The sequence below is a fragment of the Lepisma saccharinum genome, chromosome 23 (genome assembly GCF_977018435.1).
Source record: "Lepisma saccharinum chromosome 23, izLepSacc3.1, whole genome shotgun sequence".
NCBI classification, from domain to species: domain Eukaryota; kingdom Metazoa; phylum Arthropoda; class Insecta; order Zygentoma; family Lepismatidae; genus Lepisma; species Lepisma saccharinum.
The window spans coordinates 49050090-49070713 of NC_139251.1; the positions used below are offsets into that span (position 1 = coordinate 49050090).

At 44.0% G+C, this 20624-nt stretch overlaps 1 long non-coding RNA gene across 1 annotated transcript in view; it reads left to right on the forward strand.

The window, feature by feature from the left end:
• Nucleotides 1–218: 218 nt before the first annotated feature.
• Nucleotides 219–20624, forward strand: part of LOC146005295 (uncharacterized) — a 91286-nt gene continuing 70880 nt past the window's right edge. Inside the window, exon 1 of the long non-coding RNA XR_014444004.1 lies at nt 219–262. This is a non-coding gene — a long non-coding RNA (uncharacterized LOC146005295). The remainder of the gene's footprint in view (nt 263–20624) is intronic.

Below are 20624 nucleotides of genomic sequence, written 5' to 3' on the forward strand. Positions count from 1 at the left end.
TATAAACTCCAAAGCAAGGCTGGCAAATAAAATGCATTTAAAAAATGTTAGAATATTTCTACTATCAGAAAATACAATATAAAATGTGTCCCATCAATACGGACCATCCTATATCTGTGTTTTATTCTACAACCCCCTTGGTCATAATAAGAATATCATATTTTGTATGCTACATTGAGATTCATAATTTGATTATACATTCACTGAATATTTTAAAAGGGAAATTTATTTTTCTATTTTTCAGTAATAAATGTACATGGAGGTTAGTTAATAAAGATCCATTTAATTAACTTTATTCTTTACATTAATAATTGTTTCTAATATGTAACATGGTTTACAAAATAACTTTAAACATTGAATTACATATGTTATAAAGAAACCCTTGAGTTTTGAGTATAATAGTTTTCTTATATTTGGAACATTTTTATCATACGTCCAGTTATCATTAATGATTTGTAAGAATTTACATACTTTTATTATCTACTTTTGTCAAAAATAGCTTACAACATCGATTAACATGTGTTACATAGAACACGTGAATGCTGAGTACAAACGTTTGCATACATTTCGAGCACACTGTTCTTGTTTTCCGATCGATTTTTGATGAACAAATATGACATCTCCTACTGGAATGCTTTCTGTAAACCTTGCTCTTGATTTGAACATCCGTTGGTTTGCTCGTCCATTACTAGTTTGCCACTGAGCTCCTTTCCAAGGTACTGCAAGAACCTTCTACGTCTACCCGATTTGGCTCTCAATTCTTTCGGATGTACTGTTTGGTACAAAACAAATTCGAAATGTCATGTCATGAAATTTAACCATGGCCATCTCCTAGCTTTTCGTTTCACACTGTAGTTTCGTACCATTTTGTGTTATTAGCTGTGCTGTGGAAGCGTCGATTTTCGGCTGTTCATGGAACGTAGAAAGTAGAATCAATCACCACCTTGTTCTTGTTGGGGCAATATGATGCCATCATTAGACCATCTTGAAATCCAAACAAAGTGGAGCAACACACTCGCTGTTTTGTGGCAGTAAACTCTGGCGGCAGCTCTCCTTTGATCTTTCGCAACGTGCTGACCACAGTAAGTTTCTTGGAAAGTAGATCCCTTGCAAGACTCACTTGTATTCAATACCACAGTCCACGGTTGTTTCAGAAATGGCCACGTGGTATGTTACCAGGACTGCCGTGGCAGCAAGCTCGCATCCTTCATAGCAGTACTACCGGTCAAGCAGGGTAGTCTGAACTTTGTTTTGTTCGATATTATTACAATGTCAATCCGTATCTCCGTCGTTATTTAAACATGCAACTTTTAACGCAGGCCCGTTCCATTTCAAAACATGTTTTTTTCGTTCGGGACATTTGACTTTCCGATAACTGTCGGAACCCAGAATGCGTTTGATACTTTTGTGACCCGCATTCTCCTTGTTGTTTGTGCGAAAACCGGGTATCAATGACAGTTCTCGTTTCGAGCTGGTCTCCGTGAATTTGGTACACATCTTCTTACGTCTGTGGCAAAACTGGATGCTGGTCATGGCGGACGCCCACACTCACCATGAGGGCACCACACACTCGCACCAGTTCTATGTGATCTTGATGGGTTTTTGACATTCTGGTTCACCTGGAAGAAGGATAACATCCTACCATTACATTGCTGACAATCCTACTTCGATCAATACTACCTTTCTTTAGAATGTAGTCAATTCTTGCATGAAATCATATATCACATGAGCCCCTTTCCATTTCAAGAACATGAGCTTACTCCAAGATGGCGACTTCACACCAGACATGCTCTGTCCACTGCGCCCCTTGACCACATTTACATTGGTGACATCAGAACTGCCGCAAACCTTCGCGTTCAAAACTATTCGCTGTGGTACTTTTAGATGCTCCACCTGGTATATATAATTTCTAATAATCTTGGAAATCAAGCAGTTGAAGAAACTACATCTACGCTTAAAGTGAATAAAATTCAAGTCCTGAAATAACATAATAAGCCATTTTTTTTTTAAAAAAAAAAACTCATTAGCAAAGAAAGAACAAGTAATGAAAAAACAACGTCCCGAGCATACAAAGCTGTAAATATATAGAACAATTTAAAGAAAAGATGGAATATGAAACAAAAAAAAAAAGAAAAATACAACATAGGATTAATTTCGGGAAAACACATTATGTGGACAAAGATAAATGGATCCTCTCACACAAACGTGCTACGGGCATGAACAAAAGAACATAAAATTTCAACTAACTAACTCTCTAGCCTTCTTAAACCCGAAGGTTCATGGCTGCAGCAACACACGCCTTCCATTTTTCCCTATCTTGAGCAAGATCTATATACTCTTTTCCATCCATACCGATTTCCCTTAGGTCCATCTCAACGTTGTCCCTCCATCTTCGTCTTGGCCTTCCTACAGGTCTCTTACCATCAGGTTTCCCAACAAGAATCCTGTAAACTCCTCTTTCCTCTCCCATTCGTGCCACATGGCCTGCCCACTTAAGTCTTCTTGATTTAATTATTCTAATAATATCTGAAGTAGATATAATCAACTGGTTGACAAACTTCAAGTGAGCCGCAGTGTTGCCAACCCACCCCAAGAAAATTTCACCATATGATATTTTACAGGCAAAGATAATCTACAAATAGGAGTTGGCAACACTGACTAGTCGCTTCACAAACCTTTTGTTTTTTTAAACATTTTGCCATATGATATTTCACAGGCGAGGCTAACCTACAAATAGGAGTTGACAGCGTAGCCTTCTAATATGATAAGTATGCAGTAAAATGAATAAGAATTAATGACGCTAACTGGCGGTAATGGTGGTGGTGCAGTGTTAATGCCCCCCTCTTCCCTCTTCTTCTTCTTCTTCTTCTTCTTCTTCTTCTTCTTCTCCTCTTTACCCCCTCTTCTTCTCCTCTGTATTTTCTAGCATACTAATCTATTGCATGTTAACCAAACCTCTTGGGAGGCAGGCCACGGGTCCTCCACATGTAAGTATGTATGTATGTAAGGCGATTTGGGGGGAAGAGGGGGGCCAAAATTTTGAACTTACGGCTGGAAATGTTTCTATAACATGTTTTCGTTCGAAGCAAATTCATAGATGTTGTGAAGTAAATATTAATATTTTGCTATTAATTGTAAATATATATACTTATTGTATTGTAGCAATTAGTTTTTTGGTATCGAAAAGCGACTGTCATCGTATTTGAAAATTACGCTTCGCCTGTGGACATCTAGAAACTACAATTTCGTCATTCTGCGTGCTAACAATGTTGACAGAATACAGAAATTTAACAATAGGTATGGGCTTGGGACGGCGGAAGTTATACTTCCTGGGTTTGCTGTAGCTGAACAACAAATATGGAATTCCTCACTGGCCAATTTTAACATTACAGCTAGAAATGTTTCTATAAAATAACCATGCCTATGAATCTGTTTGGCTTCAGGAAGCAAGTTATGGAAGTGCCCGTCCAGCCTACGTCGTCGAGCTTCAACGAACTCCTGCCTTCCATGCTATCTAAACTTAACGGTCTGTTAATTATACACTTGAATAGCATTTTGACCCAGTACGACGAAGAAATGGGTAAAATTTTCTATATATTCAACAACAACTTGAATTATTACCGGTTCCCCATCTCCGGCAAACTGCAGTTCAACATGAACCCCGAGAACAAAGGGGAGGCCAAGGTTTCCTCTGGCAAGAACATCTATCGCATCAAGCATGATAGGATGGATGCGACTACAACGTATGATGTGTCTGCTGGCGATCGCCTGTACGTGGAGCTTTTGGACGACTACGACAAACTCATCCCTCTTTTCATAGAAATGAAAATCACCTACCCTATAATAAATAACCACAGTGGTAACAATGCCTAACGATATTTTTGGCCATACCAAGCGCGACGACCACGGAGACGAGCTACTTATGCTCGACGTCAGGGTCAAGAAGTTGCGAAGTGACCTGCAGGCTCTGCAGTCCACGCTCAACTCCAGCCTCCAGTCAGAGATAGCCAGCCTGCAGTCTCAGTGCCTGGACCCCGTACTCAAAATTGACGCCGAGCTTAAATCGCTGCTGCAAAAGTACACCGACCTCGAGTCAATAGACAACTTCGACATCTTGGCGCTGAGCATAGGCAAGTTGCAGAACTAATTTTTGAAGCTGCAGCAAGCGCAGACCTCCGATGTGGAACAGTTGAAGAACCAAACGAGCACCATCCAGACTGAACTGCAAAACATTATCCAGAGTATAAAAACTCAAGATGACTACGATCGCGTGAATGCCAGTTTTGCCAAATTGCACGAACAGTTTCAATTGTTCGAAATTCCTACGTTGGAAAGCATCAAGGCTGAGCTTCAAACGGACGCTTTGCATGCAGCCATCAACGAAGTCAAAAATAAACTCCAAACGCTAGAGGACTTCATCGACAATCTACCTTCGTCCAGCGAGCTGAATGCTATTGCCCGTAGCGTGGCCAACATCAAACTCCAACTTGACACCTACGAGGATTTCGGGAAGCTGCAAGGTACCATTAGCCCATATTGAGGATGCTCTTGCTGTCATCAAAGATGATCTGACAAACGTACACGAAGCACTGGAATCCAAACTGCCTGGCATCAGGGATACCCTGGCCAGCGTCCAACAGCAGATCACCAAGTTGGAAAATCTAAACAGCGAATCAGAGTTTTCGCATTTTCCTCACTTGATCGACGACATACAGGCTAAGTTGGAAACTTTGCAACAATCCACCCGCACCCAGGACGACATAACACAATTACAAGAAGGCATACGCGCTGCTGCTGCTGCCTCAGAGTTGGACGCTATGAAAAAAGCTTTAAAGTAGCTCCAAAACACGGTGGCCATCCTGCCTACCTCGCAGGAACTGAAAAGCGTGAAGAGGGCTCTCAACCGAATACTCAAATCCGACGACATCAGAAACATCCAAACCGAAATTGAATTGCTTCGGGAGTCTGTTGCAACCTTACCCACCAACCAGAACATCAGCGAGCTACATGGCTTGTTTGCGGAAATTAGAACCCAGGTTCACAACCTCGCAACCCAGAGCTCCAAGTTGACACTCGTGGAAAGTCTACAGCAGATTATCACCAATGTGAAAGAGCAAATTGGTAGCATCGAGGCGAGCCAGGAATCGACCATAACCAATTTCAGTACCCATATATGAGTTAAACGAAAAATTCAAGAGGCTAATTGTCGATGTGAAGATCAAGCCCGATTACGACACTGTTGTCCGTGCTATCGATGAGCATCTGGAATCAATAAACAGTAGATTGGAAGATGTGGAGAGCGAGGTTCGAACCAATGTAAACACCCCGGACAGCAGCATCGACAATCTCAAGTCCACTGTTGCCATCGAACTGTACAGCATTACAAACAGGGAATTTTCCTCGCTCTTCCATCCTGGTGCCAAACTCTACATGCTGACTCCTGCCAAAGCCTATCACCAGTTTTTCATCGCTGGCACACTTCAGTTCGTCAAGGTTTCATACTGGTCTTTGCCTCACGCAACCGACTACCCAACCATGACCGTGACGAACATCAGTGACGAACCTAAAATAAGAGGAGTGGAGTTGGTCGATTTCACCCACCCCGAAACTCGCGAGACTGCCTATGCCGAAGATGCCACTCAAATTATCAACATAGAAATAGGTGACAAGCTGTACATAGAAAACCCGGCATTGTCTGCGGCCAGAAATCCCATCCAAGCTATATTCTTATTTTCGCACAATGTCTAGGCAAGCTATTGTGAATGAGCTGCACAAACCTGCACGGCGAAACTACAAACGACTGGCGGTAGTGACCAAAGGCATAGACGACTTGTGGCAAACTGACCTTGTGGAAATAAGCAGTGGCAACTTAAAAAATTACATAAAATCAACAAGGCATACAAGTATCTTCTCACGTAATAGAGACATTTTCAAAATTTGCGTGGGCTTTACCCCTCAAGGCAAAAACAGGAACCTGTGTAGTGGAAGCATTCAAAACTATTTTCGATGAAAGTGGCAGGCGACATCGATTTCTTCAAACGGATAACGGAAAAGAATTCTACAACTCTGTCTTTCGACAATTTATTCAAAACCAAATATTCAATTTTACTCCACCTTTAGTCACATCAAAGCCAGCATAGTGGAACGTTGCAACCCAACTCTCAAAACACGCATGTGGAAACAATTCACGCTTCAGGGGAATTACAAGTGGCTCGACATGCTTCCGGAACTTGTTAACAGCTATAATCACAGTTTGCATTGCACGATAAACATGAAACCAGCTGACGTCAACAAATCTGCCGAGCGACGTTTAATTTCTACGGTTTATTGTCGAAAGTACAAATTTACAAGCAAGAAACCGAAATACAAAATTGGAGATCAGGTGAGAATCAGTAAAGTTAAGCGTGCGTTCGAAAAAGGCTTCACAAAAAATTGGAGTACGGAACTTTTCACCGTAGTTCGAGTCTTACTCGGAAACCGTCACACGTATATAATAAAAGATAATCGGAACGAAATTCTGAAAGGAAGATTTTACGAAGAGGAACTTTCTAAAACAAAATACCCCGACACGTATCTTATTGAAAGAGTATTACGTAGAAAAGGTGATAAACTGTTGGTGAAATGGATGGGACACGAGAAAAAAAAGTTGGATGGACGCAAACGAGGTGATTATGTAACGGGTGCTTGGGATGTGGTACGGCGACCGCCAGATTTTCCATCGGAACGTCAGGATAGGAAAAATGGCGAGTTTCTACCCGACAAAATTCGCTGCCTCATTGTTGGACCTTCTGGATGTGGAAAAACAACGTTGCTTATTAATAATTTTCTTCTTCCACCTAACTGGTTAAACTGGAAGAACAAGCACCTGTATGTTTTCTCCAAAAGTTTGGAGCAACCGAAGTATCGCCAGCTGTCGAAACTGTACGAGGGGCTAGGTATAGCTATATTTGCTTCTGAAGTGATACCACTAGACTGCTGTCTCGAAAATTCGGTGGTGGTTTTTGACGATGTGATCCTGGAGAACCAGAACGAAATTCGCAATTTTTTTACTCAGGGTCGGCACAGAGGCATGGACTGCTTCTATCTTGCTCAGATTTTTTCCAAAATCCCCAAGCAGCTACTCCGAGACAATGCTAATTTCATTTGTTTGTTTCGTCAAGACTACACCAATTTAAAACACGCTTACGATGATTATGTAGGTGGGGACATAAACTACAATGAGTTTTCCAAATTTTGCTCTTCATGCTGGAACCAAGATGATTTCGGATTTGTCACAATAGACATGATGAGGAAACCCAATAACGGAAAATACAGAAACAAAATTAATAATTTTCTAAACGTTGCAACGTTGCAAGAAACGTCTTGACCTATTATAAATAACTACATACAAAAAAAACTTACAGACGACAACCTGAAGCTGCGTAGCTACCTGGCAAGACGGTTTAAGGGTTGGAAATCCGAGAATCGTGGAATTTACGAAGAGAAAAAGCGTCAGGACCAACCTATCATCGATGCCATCAGTGGACTTGGTAAAGAAATCAAAGATGTCACCAAGCAAAACAAAGAGTTAATCAACGAGCTTGTGCCACTCAGTGCTCCAAATTATACCATACCCACACCGCTATCCAGCATTCACACTACTCCGTTCGAACTTGCACCCCTCCGAGACGTCAGGCCTAGGCAGTACCTCTTCGGACAAGCTAGTCGAGCTGGGTCCGTTGGCGAGGGATTACCTAAGCACTGGGAAATTCGAAAAAGACGAGGTATTCGGATTGTACCCGACCATGGAACATAACGAGGGTGTGGTTTGGAAAATTGGAAAATCGAAAGTCACGTTCGAGGGTGACGACGTGAAAATCAATTTGGGCGAGAAGAACAGCTGGACTAGGTATCCCGGCTCCCTAGGACTGTGGGAACTTATCACTAAGAAGCAACCTAAAGATTATACAGACGAGGATTACCAAAGTTACACAGAAATTTTAATCATGACGGACGCCCTGTACCAAAACAACGATGCGTCACAGAATCGCGTGAAATCTAGCAGTGGAGAAAAGTACAGGAACCTCATCAAGCCAATATGGACCCAGCTCAAGACTGGCAGCGGTGTCAAACTCTACAATACCCTACCTAAAGAGTTTGTTTGGGTAGACGACGTAAGGAAGCTTGTAGATCGATTGCTGGTTATCGCAGGCGAAGAAAATTCAGGCAATCGCAACTTCCACAACGAGAAGGTGGGCATCATGGACATGATTAGCACCAAGCTTGCCAACTTCATTGTCAATGACAACAAAGGTATAGGTTAACTTATCAAAATCATCAATACCCTGCCTCCGAAATTCTGGAATGTAGCCGAGGGTCGAGGTCTCGTGAACGATATTATCAACAAGCTATCCTTCGAAATGCACCTGCCAGGTTACCAGTACTGCGGTCCGGGTACCAAACTCGAACAGCGACTGGAGAGAGGAGACAAGGTGTGAATCCACTGGACGCAGCATGCAAGGATCACGACATTGCCTACAATACTCACACAGATCTCGACGCACGTCACGATGACGACAGGAAGTTGGAGCATTTAGCTTTCGGGAGACTCGTCAGCAGAGATGCCTCGCTAGGTGAACGGGTTGCTGCATTGGGTAAGACCATCACTATGACCACAAAACAAAAATTAAGGTGGGGATTGTAACTAAATAACCCTTGTGAAAAAAGCAACTTGTATAAGCAACCTATCATCACTTTATTGCATTAGGGGGGGCAAAGCCTTACCCTTTCACGATATATAAATAACATACTATCACCATGAAGCCCAAAGGTGTTGTTTACCAAATACCCTACGCAAACCTCAAGTCTCTCGGAGCTCTTGATGGAATGCCCACCAAAAAGCAGCGCGAGAAGAAACATTCCTGCTTGGCAAAAGGTCATGGAATGAAATTGCTGCTTAGCATTCCTCAGTTGAGGAGGTTACAAGGTTCGCGAAAGCAGCAGAAGACTCCTATCTTGGCAGCTTTGGGTGCTATAGGCAGCTTGGCAGGAGGCAGTGTCGCCATTGCCAGGACCGTCATCGACGCAAAAAAGACTAATGCCGAGTTAGAAGAGCAGAAACGCCACAACCTGGCTATGGAGAAGAAGGGGAAGGGTGTGACCAAAAAGCGGAAAAATAACCTCGAAGCTTTGAAAAAGTTTTAAAAAAAGAAGAGCCCCTGTCCAACTTCGATATTGAATCTTTGATCGAATCGTTGGGGGTCAAGCACTTTAGGGGCGTTTTCATGTCTGATTCTCTACCTTCTGTTGTGAAGAAAAAGGAGTGTGGTGTGGTTAACCTAGACAGTTACGAAAATCCAGGTACCCATTGGATATGCCACCTGAAAGTCGACAACAACAAAGCATTTGTTTTCGATTCATTCGGAGGCACGCCACCTGCTGGGTTGGTAAAGTATCTCAGTGTTGTCAACCTCTACTACAATGACGAACGTATTCAGGGTTTCAGCGATGTGAACTGTGGCCATCTCTGCATTTCCATGCTTGTCTTCCTCTCGCAATTATATAACCCAACAATCGAGAATTTCCAGAAAGCATTGTGGCACCTAAAGCACTATGGAGTTATTCCATCTCACAAGCGAGACTTCGCTTCTGAAAGTCACATTGCATGACGATATCATCTATCCTAAATCTATTGCTCTTCGTGCATTCTACAGCATGTACCTGATACCTAATGTGACGGTACACAACAATACCATCACAATTGGCAGCGAAAAAATCAGCATCACCCCTGGTCAGTACAACCTGTCTACCTTGCAGGCTCAATTGCCAAGAAGTGTGCTGCTGTCGCAAAATTCTGTAACCCACAGGGTGGAACTGGTGTCTGCCACGGAAACCGTAGACCTGGGTACCATCGGAGAACTTTTGGGATTCGAGAACAACACAAAGCTCGAACCTGGCATCAAGCACATCGGTGCTAACATTCCTAAATTTCTAGCCATCGAGACTCTGAACATACATTGCAATGTGGCAGAAGGTATGATCACCAAATCCTCGGACGGCATCCCAGGGAGTCACAAGCAGACAGGTATTATCTCTACGTTCAAACCAAACTCTGAGTTCATGGAGCCAATTATCTACACACCCTCCCCACCGATATACTTTCCTGTATCTCGTAATCGCATAGACAACATAGAATTGGCAATTACCAACGAGAAGGGAGAGGTGGTTGATTTTGCAGGAGTCACGACCACTGCCGTCGTGGAGATTAACATATAATAAATAACCATCATGGAGCAAATAGAAAGTTACGAGTTGCAGTCCTTCCTTCCAAATCGTCGCACGTTTGCCAACCTCAATGAAGCGAATCGAGAGATAGAATACGACGTGGACGTCGGGGATGGATTCATTCACCCTCACAGGGCTGATTTGTATATTAAGTTTGATGTTGTGAAGAGAGACAACGGCGAAGCATTTCTTGCCAATGCAAATTTAAGACTTGCAGACAATTTTGTGCCGTACCTATTCTCGCAGGTGGAAGTTAAAAAAGCATGGCACCGTCATCGATAGGGTTGACTACCCTGGGATTACCTCTACAGCTGTGGGAACACTGAAACTCTCCAAGACCCATGCAGCATACTACCAGGCAGGGGGATTCGAAGCAGGTACAAAAATCAAACCTCAAAGTCACACAGTACTTTTTCCCATGCGCCTGCTTCCTGGCTTCTTCTCCGACTACACAGAGATTATGCGGAAGGGTGGTTTGCGCGTCACTTTTCGCAGAAGCGCAAACGACAACAATGCGCTGATGCGTTACAGCACCTTGAGTGCAGACGGTTCAGCACTTCCCAACACACTTCCCGATCCTGCCAAGTGCATCATCCAGTCCATGGAGCTGCGCATGCCAGTAGTGGAATACGAAACTAACTACGCTCTCAAATACAAAGCAGACATTTTGAAGAATACCCAAGTACCCATCCAAATTTACGGTTACCAATGCGTGCATAAAGCTGCTTCCGGCAACCATTTTGAATTTGACGTAACCACACAGTTTAACAGCATCCGGTACGATATGCCAGAGTTTGTAGTCGTGCTCTTCCAGACGGGGGAGGACAACAACCAAGAAAAAGATTCGAGTCAGTTCGACAATTGCAAGATCAAGAACATCTGCCTCAAAAATGGCAGGAACGAGATATTCTCGCGTGAGAACTACAACCTGAACATTGCAAACAACGACTACCTGAAACTGTAGGAGGCATACACATCTTACAAGAGAGTGACCTCCGGCAATGTGGACGTGTACTACAACCCCAATGAGTTCATAGCTCGCAGACCCATGTTCGTCATTAACACATCGAAGAAAAAGCAGGTAGTTCTTAACGATCGCACCAACATCAAAATCATCTGTGAGTTTCACGATGCCTTGCCTGCCAACACGCTGTGCAGCGTCATCCTTATTGCAGAGAAAACTTTTGTGTATGATGTCAAGAATGAAAGAGTGACCGAACAGTTTTAAGTACAAGAAAAAAATCGCATAATTCTATAAAAATTATACTGACCGTAGGTTCAAACATTAGATTTTTTGTTAACCTGCAACGCAGTGTTAAGGATGTACTGCGAAGAGCATACTTCATGGAACATCTTACATTTGTGGAGAAGATTTTTTGAGGATAATCTGGAAAAAAAAATAATAATTTTGATGCATTTTAGAAATAATCACACTTGAGCGCTCAAAAGAAACTTCCTCTTTTGGCCCTGCGTGTGCCCCTTTTTCACCCCGTAGGGCACGGCAGGGAGTTAGTTCCGTAAAGAAAATCCCAAACCTCCACCTGTTTGCATTTGAAGATAAACACTATTGTTCTAGTATCTTGGCTATATTAAATTGGAACTTCTGTTTTTTTTTTCATACATACATACTATCTACTACATTTGAGGCATGTCTTACTAGTTTTAGCCCCACGGGAGCTTGTGAATCCCACATTTCAGAACACACCTCTTGTCGTCGCGTGCGTCCAGGGCAATCTTTCTCAACTTGTTGGTTGTCAACACATGGTCGACACTCTGGATGCGCTGCTCCACTCCTAGAATTGGCGTCCTAGTTTGAAAAGTCTCGACGTAATCCTCGAACTTGAGGTGCTCTTGGACGACCTTCCTGCCATTACCCTTAGCTTTTTTTGTGATGGAACCCTCTGCCCGAATAGCATAGGCTTTGGCGCGAAGACCGGCAAACTCAAGAATTACATCTCCGTCCTTCTCGTCTTTGAGTTTGCCAGGCACCTTCTTGTTGCGAGCTAGGATTTTGTATCGGTTCGGCTGGGAAAAGCCTGACGTGTCAAAAAGGTTCACAAAAGTTGGTACCGTGGCTATATACTTATATGCGTCGTCCGTGCGAACGTGGTACACAAAACTATCTGTGTCCGTGTAGAGTAGGCTGATATTGTCGTTATAGTGCTGGCGTAGTATCCCATAATATATTTCAAACATACGCAGCTTACTCAGGTCTAATACTGAGGCACCAACATAGATTGGCTTGTTGACCATCACCTCGCTCTTCCTCATATGCACCAGAGCAAGCTGCTCAATGTAAATAGTACGTGACTTGAATAACAGGCTTGCTACAAGCTTGCGACATTGTGCTTTGTTTGATATTAGCCTTACATCCACACGATTTCGCACATTCTCCATGGTTTTCCCAAACACTGCGTTGTTCATTAACTTGAAGAAATCGCGATCGAAATCAGACGTAGCGACTGTGCGGTGTTTGGTGTTGAGCTCGATGTATGGTTTCAACCATAGACAATGCTCGAACATAAGAACTCGATGTACTGTGCGGACGGTAAGCTCTTGCTTCATCAACCACCAGAGGTTTTGGTAGTGCAGAACATAACGCTCTTTGGGCTTGAAGTCCATGACAAGCTTTCGTTGGTTCGAGCCAGGCGGGCATTTGAATTCCGGGACTGGGGGAAGGTCGCAGAACAAATCCTGCAGCTTCTCGGAGAACTCAAGGTGCACCTCGGCAAAAAAACCGCATTCCACATCGCTGAAACCTTCAACATTAAATTTGGAGAGATCAGCCCACCTGAACCCTCCGGAGGGGAGTGGCAGCATCATGGAGTGTCCGTAGAGGTTGTTGACGTCTGTGTATATGATGTAACTGGACGGTTGGGAGGGGTCGTAACCGGTGGCCATGTGGTGATTATTGGCATGCGAGTGTTGCTGCGACACCTGGACCATTCCACCCCGGACGGCACGTTCTACAAACAGCATCATGTCCACGTCCGAAAGAAGCTCAAGCCTGACTTTTGTAACAAGGAGCATGGCCGACCATGCCAGTCCAGGAAGACTGTAGAAGTATACAGGGTCCAGCTTGTAGATGGTCTTCGCAGTTGCACGAAACGCCTGGATCACATCAGCGAGGAGCGTCACATCGAGTTTTAGGTAGGCATCGTGGTAGTCCCCAAGATTTTGGCAATCCAGCTCGCGCCACATGGATTGAGCATGCTTGTAGTCGTCCTCAGAGATGCCTTAGCCTCGCAGCTTGCTGTAGAAGTTTGCTCGAGGAGGCAGCGACTTCTCCGCAAACTTGATAGAGTCGGTAATGTATTCGTAGGGGTAGACCCCCTAACGCCTGAAGAGACCGGCGTCCAAGTTCGGAAAGTTGGCAGAGGTGATGAGCATTTGCTCGTCGCTGAGCTTTTTCGCCAGGGCATCGAGGCTGGCCTTGAGGAACCTCAGGGAGTCGAGGAAGCGAAGTTCGATGCGGGAGCCTTTTTCTGGGATTCGCACCCACTTGCTCAAGCTAATGTAACGCTCCTCGTTCTGTGCCACGACCTTGATTTGCATGTCGTCGTACCCAAGATGTGGCACCAGATGGTGGAAGTCGTACCCCGAGCCATTGTGGAAAAACACAGGTATGAAGCGCGGGTCCCGGGCCAACAAATTACACCGGTTGCACCAAGGACCAATATATCTACCGTTGAAGTGATCATGATGTTGAACTTTACGGTTGTTGGTGCTAAACTCCCTGGTGCACACAGGACAGGTAGTAATCTTCTCGTGCTTGATTTTGTCGTCACGAGACAGCCGTTTCATAGATTTGGGGGTCAACAGGAACTCCCCTATCTCGTTGGCTTCCACAACCATCCTTTCTAGAAAATGTTTGACTGCGTCGGGACCGCGATACACATAGTGCTCGGGGTCAACAAGTCGGTCTCGCCACACCATAACATAAGCATAACTCGAGGCCTCGTGGAGTTGGTGAGGGGTAGAAGAGGAAACTTTGGGATTGGGATCGCATGTGGAGATAGGTTTGAGGAAGGGCTCTAAATCGGCGATGATGATACCAGGGTGCTCTACCATGACACTGTGAATGTGAAATGTTTCTACAGTGCCAGGTTTGGGCAAAACTGGCACCCCTATCCTGTTGACATTGCAATAGAGTTTGTGGCTAGCAAGCTTCTCGGCAGCAATATTGGGACCTTTGATGCTCTGATAATCCAGCTGTTTTTGATTATCAAAAGATGGATTTAACGAGCATCATTGTAGTCTACGTCGCTTACCCGAATAGGGTACACCACATTTTTCTCAGTGAGGCCATAAACATTGATAGCCAATTGCGAGTTGTGTGTACGGGCCTCGAACTTGCGAATATCCGAGACCTCCACCGCATCTTCCAGCTACTGCTTGTAGTGGTTAACTCGGCGTGGTTGTTTTTTTCCAGTGGACAGGGTGCAACGCTGCAAGCACCGACCAAAGAAAGCACTTGGCGTCACTGTTTTGAATATTCAGGACAGCCTTCTTTAACGCAATGGTACGTGGTATGGGGGCGTAGCTGGACGCGGAGAGAGGCACAAACTTGTTAAGTTTGATACACAGTTCGTGAGATTCACCACACAGCGAACCTCCTGACCCCACAGCTTGATGTTCCTCCTGCTTGGCCACCAGCTCCTCGGCAAACTCGTTGTAGATGGCCTTTAAGTTGTCGACATCCGCCAGATGCAGCGTCTTTGCCTTGGTATTGTGGTAGAAGCTATAAATTTTATCAAACGGCTTCTTGTATTGCCAGCATAGCGATGCGTAGAATTTGGTGGAGTGCGTTGTAAGCGCATCGCTGAGGATGGACATAATTTTGGCTTGCACGTTCTCCAAAAAGCTACGCACGTCACATGAGCCCTCCGAAGTGAGGACAAAGTCCTCTAACAAACCCTCGAAAGCAGACTGGTTCGCTTTCGCCACAGGCTTGACACGTTTGGCAGATGGTGGCGAGTTGGCTTTCGCTTTTCTCTTGGTCGACGGTTGTGGGACAGGTGCTCCGACGACTTTGCATGTTGTTATATGCCTTTTCAGATTACCAATAGTAAGATGTTTACCGCACCTGGGACATGGTTCTGTAGCGGTCACATGCTTACCAGGTACACAGGTACGTAAGATGTCTTTCGAAATTTTTACTTGAAACACCAGTTTCACACATAGGGCAAATTTTTACAGATAGCATCTTGTTGAAAATATTTGTGGGTATGTTATTTTATTTGTGGAGTGTCACAAAATAAATGCTTTACAAAAAAAACCTTGGAAGGCTAATAGTAGAGGAGTGTCCCGGGTTCTGCGGCCGAAAATGAGGCTCGGTGAGGCTCGCCTTAATGGATTTCTCTCGTAAGGCATGAGCCTCATTTTCTCGCAGTGTTGCCAGCTCACCCCAAGAATATTTCACCATGTGATATTTTACAGGCGAAGCTAACCTACAAATGGGAGTTGGCAACACTGGCAACATCAATTGCGGTTTAGTGTTGCCAACTCACCTCAAGAATATTTCACCATGTGATATTTTACAGGCGAAGCTAACCTACAGAGTAGGTCAGTGTCCCCGGTTCTGCGCCCGAAAATGAGGCTCGGTGAGGCTCGCAGTGTTGCCAACCCCCTACTCGAAAAAATCACCAAGGTTTTTGTTTTTGGGTATAACCTAACCTCAAGCAAGGAGCTGGCAACGCTTGAGGCTTTCTCGCAGTGTTGCCAACTCACCCCAAGAATATTTCACCATGTGATATTTTACAAGCGAAGCTAACCTACAAATGGGAGTTGGCAACACTGATTAGTGGAGGTGCACGGGTTCTGCAACATCAATTGGCGATCAGTGTTGCCAACTCACCTCAAGAATATTTCACCATGTGATATTTTACAGGCGAAGCTAACCTACGAATGGGAGTTGGCAACACTGGCAACATCAATTGGCGATCAGTGTTGCCAACTCACCTCAAGAATATTTCACCATGTGATATTTGACAGGCGAAGCTAACCTACGAATGGGAGTTGGCAACACTGACTAGTGGAGGTAGCCGGGTTCACCAGCATCAATTGGCGATCAGTGTTGCCAACTCACCCCAAGAATATTTCACCATGTGATATTTTACAAGCGAAGCTAACCTACGAATGGGAGTTAGCAACACTAGCAACATCAATTGCGGTTCAGTGTTGCCAACTCACCCCAAGAATATTTCACCATGTGATATTTGACAGGCGAAGCTAACCTACGAATAAGAGTTAGCAACACTGATTAGTGTAATCAGCTCAGTTGAGCGCCATCAATTGGCGATCAGTGTTGCCAACTCACCCCAAGAATATTTCACCATATGATATTTTACAAGCAAAGATAACCTACGAATGGGAGTTGGCAACATTGACTAGTGGAGGTGCACGGGTTCACCAGCATCAATTGCGGTTCAGTGTTGCCAACTCACCCCAAGAATATTCCACCATGTGATATTTTACAGACGAAGCTAACCTACGAATAAGAGTTAGCAACACTGATTAGTGTAATCAGCTCAGTTGAGCGCCATCAAATGCGGTTCAGTGTTGCCAACTCACCCCAAGAATATTTTACCATGTGATATTTTATTTCCAAGTCCCGGGGACACCAATGTATATCGTGATTTTTGTAAACCTCTCTCGGGAACGATGTGCCACACACACGCGCGCGCGCCTATCGGCAGATTACGTTTCGCGTATTTATTCGTTGCGCTGACACAGCGTGATGAGTAAATAATGCATTTTCTCATTTTTGAAGTACGAATGCACTTTATCGTAATCTTCCAAGTCCCGGGGACACTAATGTTTGTATATCGTGACCTTTGTAAACCTCTCTCGGGAACGATGTGCCACACACACGCGCGCGCGTGCTGGCGCCTCTTATTATTTTTGTATTGTGACTCAAGCAAACAAACAAATAATTTTTTTTATTTTTTTAGGATTCCTAGCCTCTAACCTCGCCAGGGTGCGTGGTGCCCAACCCAAAAAGGTTCTAACGGCTGTGGTTATGGATAACCACACCTCTGTAGAGTTTTCATGTGTTTTTTTTTCTCTCAAACTTCCATGAAACTCTACAGAGGACCTCCGTAATGCATGCAACGTGTACTAACGACTCTAGTGTTATTTGATGTTGTAATATTTTTGGATATAGAGTTTTATTGTGAGATATGTTTATTATAATATTTTTGATAAAGATGGAGAATGTGTGTGTTATAAAAACTAAAGTTGCATGCTTTTTTTTCCTAGTGTGTGTGTGTGCTTGATGTTTGACAGCATCTGAAACGATAAAAAAAAAAATTTATTGTTAATTTTCTCATGTAAAAACAACAAAATTTTGTGCAAATTCTGATTGTCTCGTGCTATAGTGCAAAAAACTGATGAAAAAAATATTGTAACTGATAATTGGTGAAATTGATATTGTAACTGATCTGAACTAGAAAAATTCGTATTATTATTGTGCTAGCACAAAATTTTTATTGTAACTGATTGTGCAAGAAAAAGATGTTAAACCTGTTAAAACTGCTCTGTGACCCTCTTGTTCTTCACGTCGTACGCGAAAGACTTCTCTGCAATCAGGATGACGCTGCACACGGTATTATCGGGCAGCGCGTTGTGGAACTCGCAGACGACCTTGATGTTGGTGCGATTGTTGACCACCACCTGCTTCCTCTTTGTCGTGTTGATGACGAACATCGGCCTGCGGATTTTGAATTCGCTGGGCGTGTAGTACATGTCCACGTTTCCCTCGGTCACGCGCTTGTAAGCCGTGTAAGCTTCGTAAAGTTTGAGGTAATTGTTTTTGGTCATGTCGAGGTTGTAATTCTCGCGCGGGAACACTTCGTTCCTACCATTCTTGAGATAAACGTTCTTGATCTTGCAGTCGTCGAACTTGCTGGAATCTTTTTCCTGGTTGTTATCGCGCCCGGTCTGAAATAGCACTACGACGAAATCTGGCATGTCGAACTGTATGTTGTTGAACTGCGTCGTCACGTCGAATTCCATGTGACTTCCCGACGCCAACTTCTGCACGCACTTTTAACCGTGAAAGTGAATCGGTACCTGCGGACTCTTCAAGATCTCCGCTTTGTACTTGAGGGCGTAGTTTGTTTCGTATTCTACGATCGGCATTCTCAATTCCATGCTCCGTATGACGCACTTGGCCGCTTCAGGTAATGTGTTGGCTATCGGCGTGCCGTTGTCGTTCAAGTTGGTGTATCGCATCAGTGCGTCGTTGTCGTTGGCCGCAGTAGTTATGTTCCCGGATATGGGTCGATAAATCAATTGATTGGAAAAGATCGATGAAAGATCAATTGATGATAAAGGGCAGTGGACAAGCAAGCATTGTTTGTGTTTTGGAGAGAGGCCAGAAATGGGCGGGGTTTGAGATATGGGTGAGAGATTTGATTGGTTGTTTGGATGAGGAGATGATGACGTCATAGGTGTTTTGAGTTTTGATTGGTTGAAGAGTTTTTTGACCCCGGAACGGGAAATTCCCGAGCTTGGTTTCAACAGGAAATTACTGAGTCAGTTGAATGATGATTAAAATGTTGTCTGAGAAAGGTGAAAGGTTATAGATAAGAGGTTGAGGTTTAGAAAATGTTGTGTGAATCACGTGAAAATCACGTGATAGGAAATTGTTGATTCGGGTCGATTCTGAGAATTTCCCGCCAAAATCACGTGAAAGTCACGTGACCTGAAATTCCCGGCTCGGGTTAATAGTAGTACAGTGGCACGGGTTCACAAACCGAAAATGAGGCTCGGTGAGGCTCGCCTTAATGGATTTCTCTCGTAAGGCATGAGCCTCATTTTCTCGCAGTGTTGCCAGCTCACCCCAAGAATATTTCACCATGTGATATTTTACAGACGAAGCTAACCTACAAATGGGAGTTGGCAACACTGGCAACATCAATTGCGGTTTAGTGTTGCCAACTCACCTCAAGAATATTTCACCATGTGATATTTTACAGCCGAAGCTAACTTACAGAGTAGAGCAATCAACCCGGTTCTGCGCCCGAAAATGGCGCTCGGTGGCGCTTGCAGTGTTGCTAACTCCTCACTTGAAAAAATCACTAAGGTTTTTGTTTTTGGGTCTAACCTAACCTCAAGCAAAGAGCTGGCAACGCTTGAGGCTTTCTCGCAGTGTTGCCAACTCACCCCAAGAATATTTCACCATGTGATATTTTACAAGCGAAGCTAACCTACGAATGGGAGTTGGCAACACTGATTAGTGGAGGTAGCCGGGTTCACCAACATCAATTGGCGATCAGTGTTGCCAACTCACCCCAAGAATATTTCACCATGTGATATTTTACAAGCGAAGCTAACCTACGAATGGGAGTTAACAACACTGATTAGTGTAATCAGCTCAGTTGAGCGCCATCAATTGGCGATTAGTGTTGCCAACTCACCCCAAGAATATTTCACCATATGATATTTTACAAGCAAAGATAACCTACGAATGGGAGTTGGCAACACTGACTAGTGGAGGTGCACGGGTTGAGTGCCATCAATTGATGTTGCCAGTGTTGCCAACTCACCTCAAGAATATTTCACCATGTGATATTTTACAGGCGAAGCTAACCTACAAATAGAAGTTGACAACACTGGCAACATCAATTGCGGTTCAATGTTGCCAACTCACCTCAAGAATATTTCACCATGTGATATTTTACAGGCGAAGCTAACCTACAAATAGAAGTTGACAACACTGGCAACATCAATTGCGGTTCAATGTTGCCAACTTACCTGAAGAATATTTCATCATGTGATATTTTACAGGCGAAGCTAACCTACAAATGGGAGTTGGCAACACTGACTAATAGAAGTGGCCAGGGTTGCGTCCGAATCAGCAGCAGATGTCACCTAGAGTGCTGTTCCATCCAGGACTCAGCCAATCTCTGTTGTCCGAATTTGCGGTAGACGTGGAGTCGGAGGGAAGAGCAGAGAGGTGCGACAGATGCATGCTGGTGCTGTGATGCTGTGCGATTAGAGGATGTAAAACTCAGTTATATTACTGATTAGAGGATGTAAAACTCAGTTATATTTTAATATTTTATCGATAATGAATGCAGAAAAATTGTAAATGATGAAATAGCGTGTTATATTTTTAATATGAGTAGTTAGGTGGAAATTATTTGTTTGTTTGCGCCCCATGCGGTGGGTGAAGTTTGGGCTGACACCTGGCGGGAAAAGTGACAGCCGTACTACAAGGGGGACATGCAGATTCGGACGACTTGGATGCGACTTTGAGTGCACGCGAGAGCAACGGGGGAGAACGGGATGGAGTGCTTGCCAATCCGGACACGGCTTTTGTAAACCTCTCTCGCAGGCGATGTGCTGCACATGCA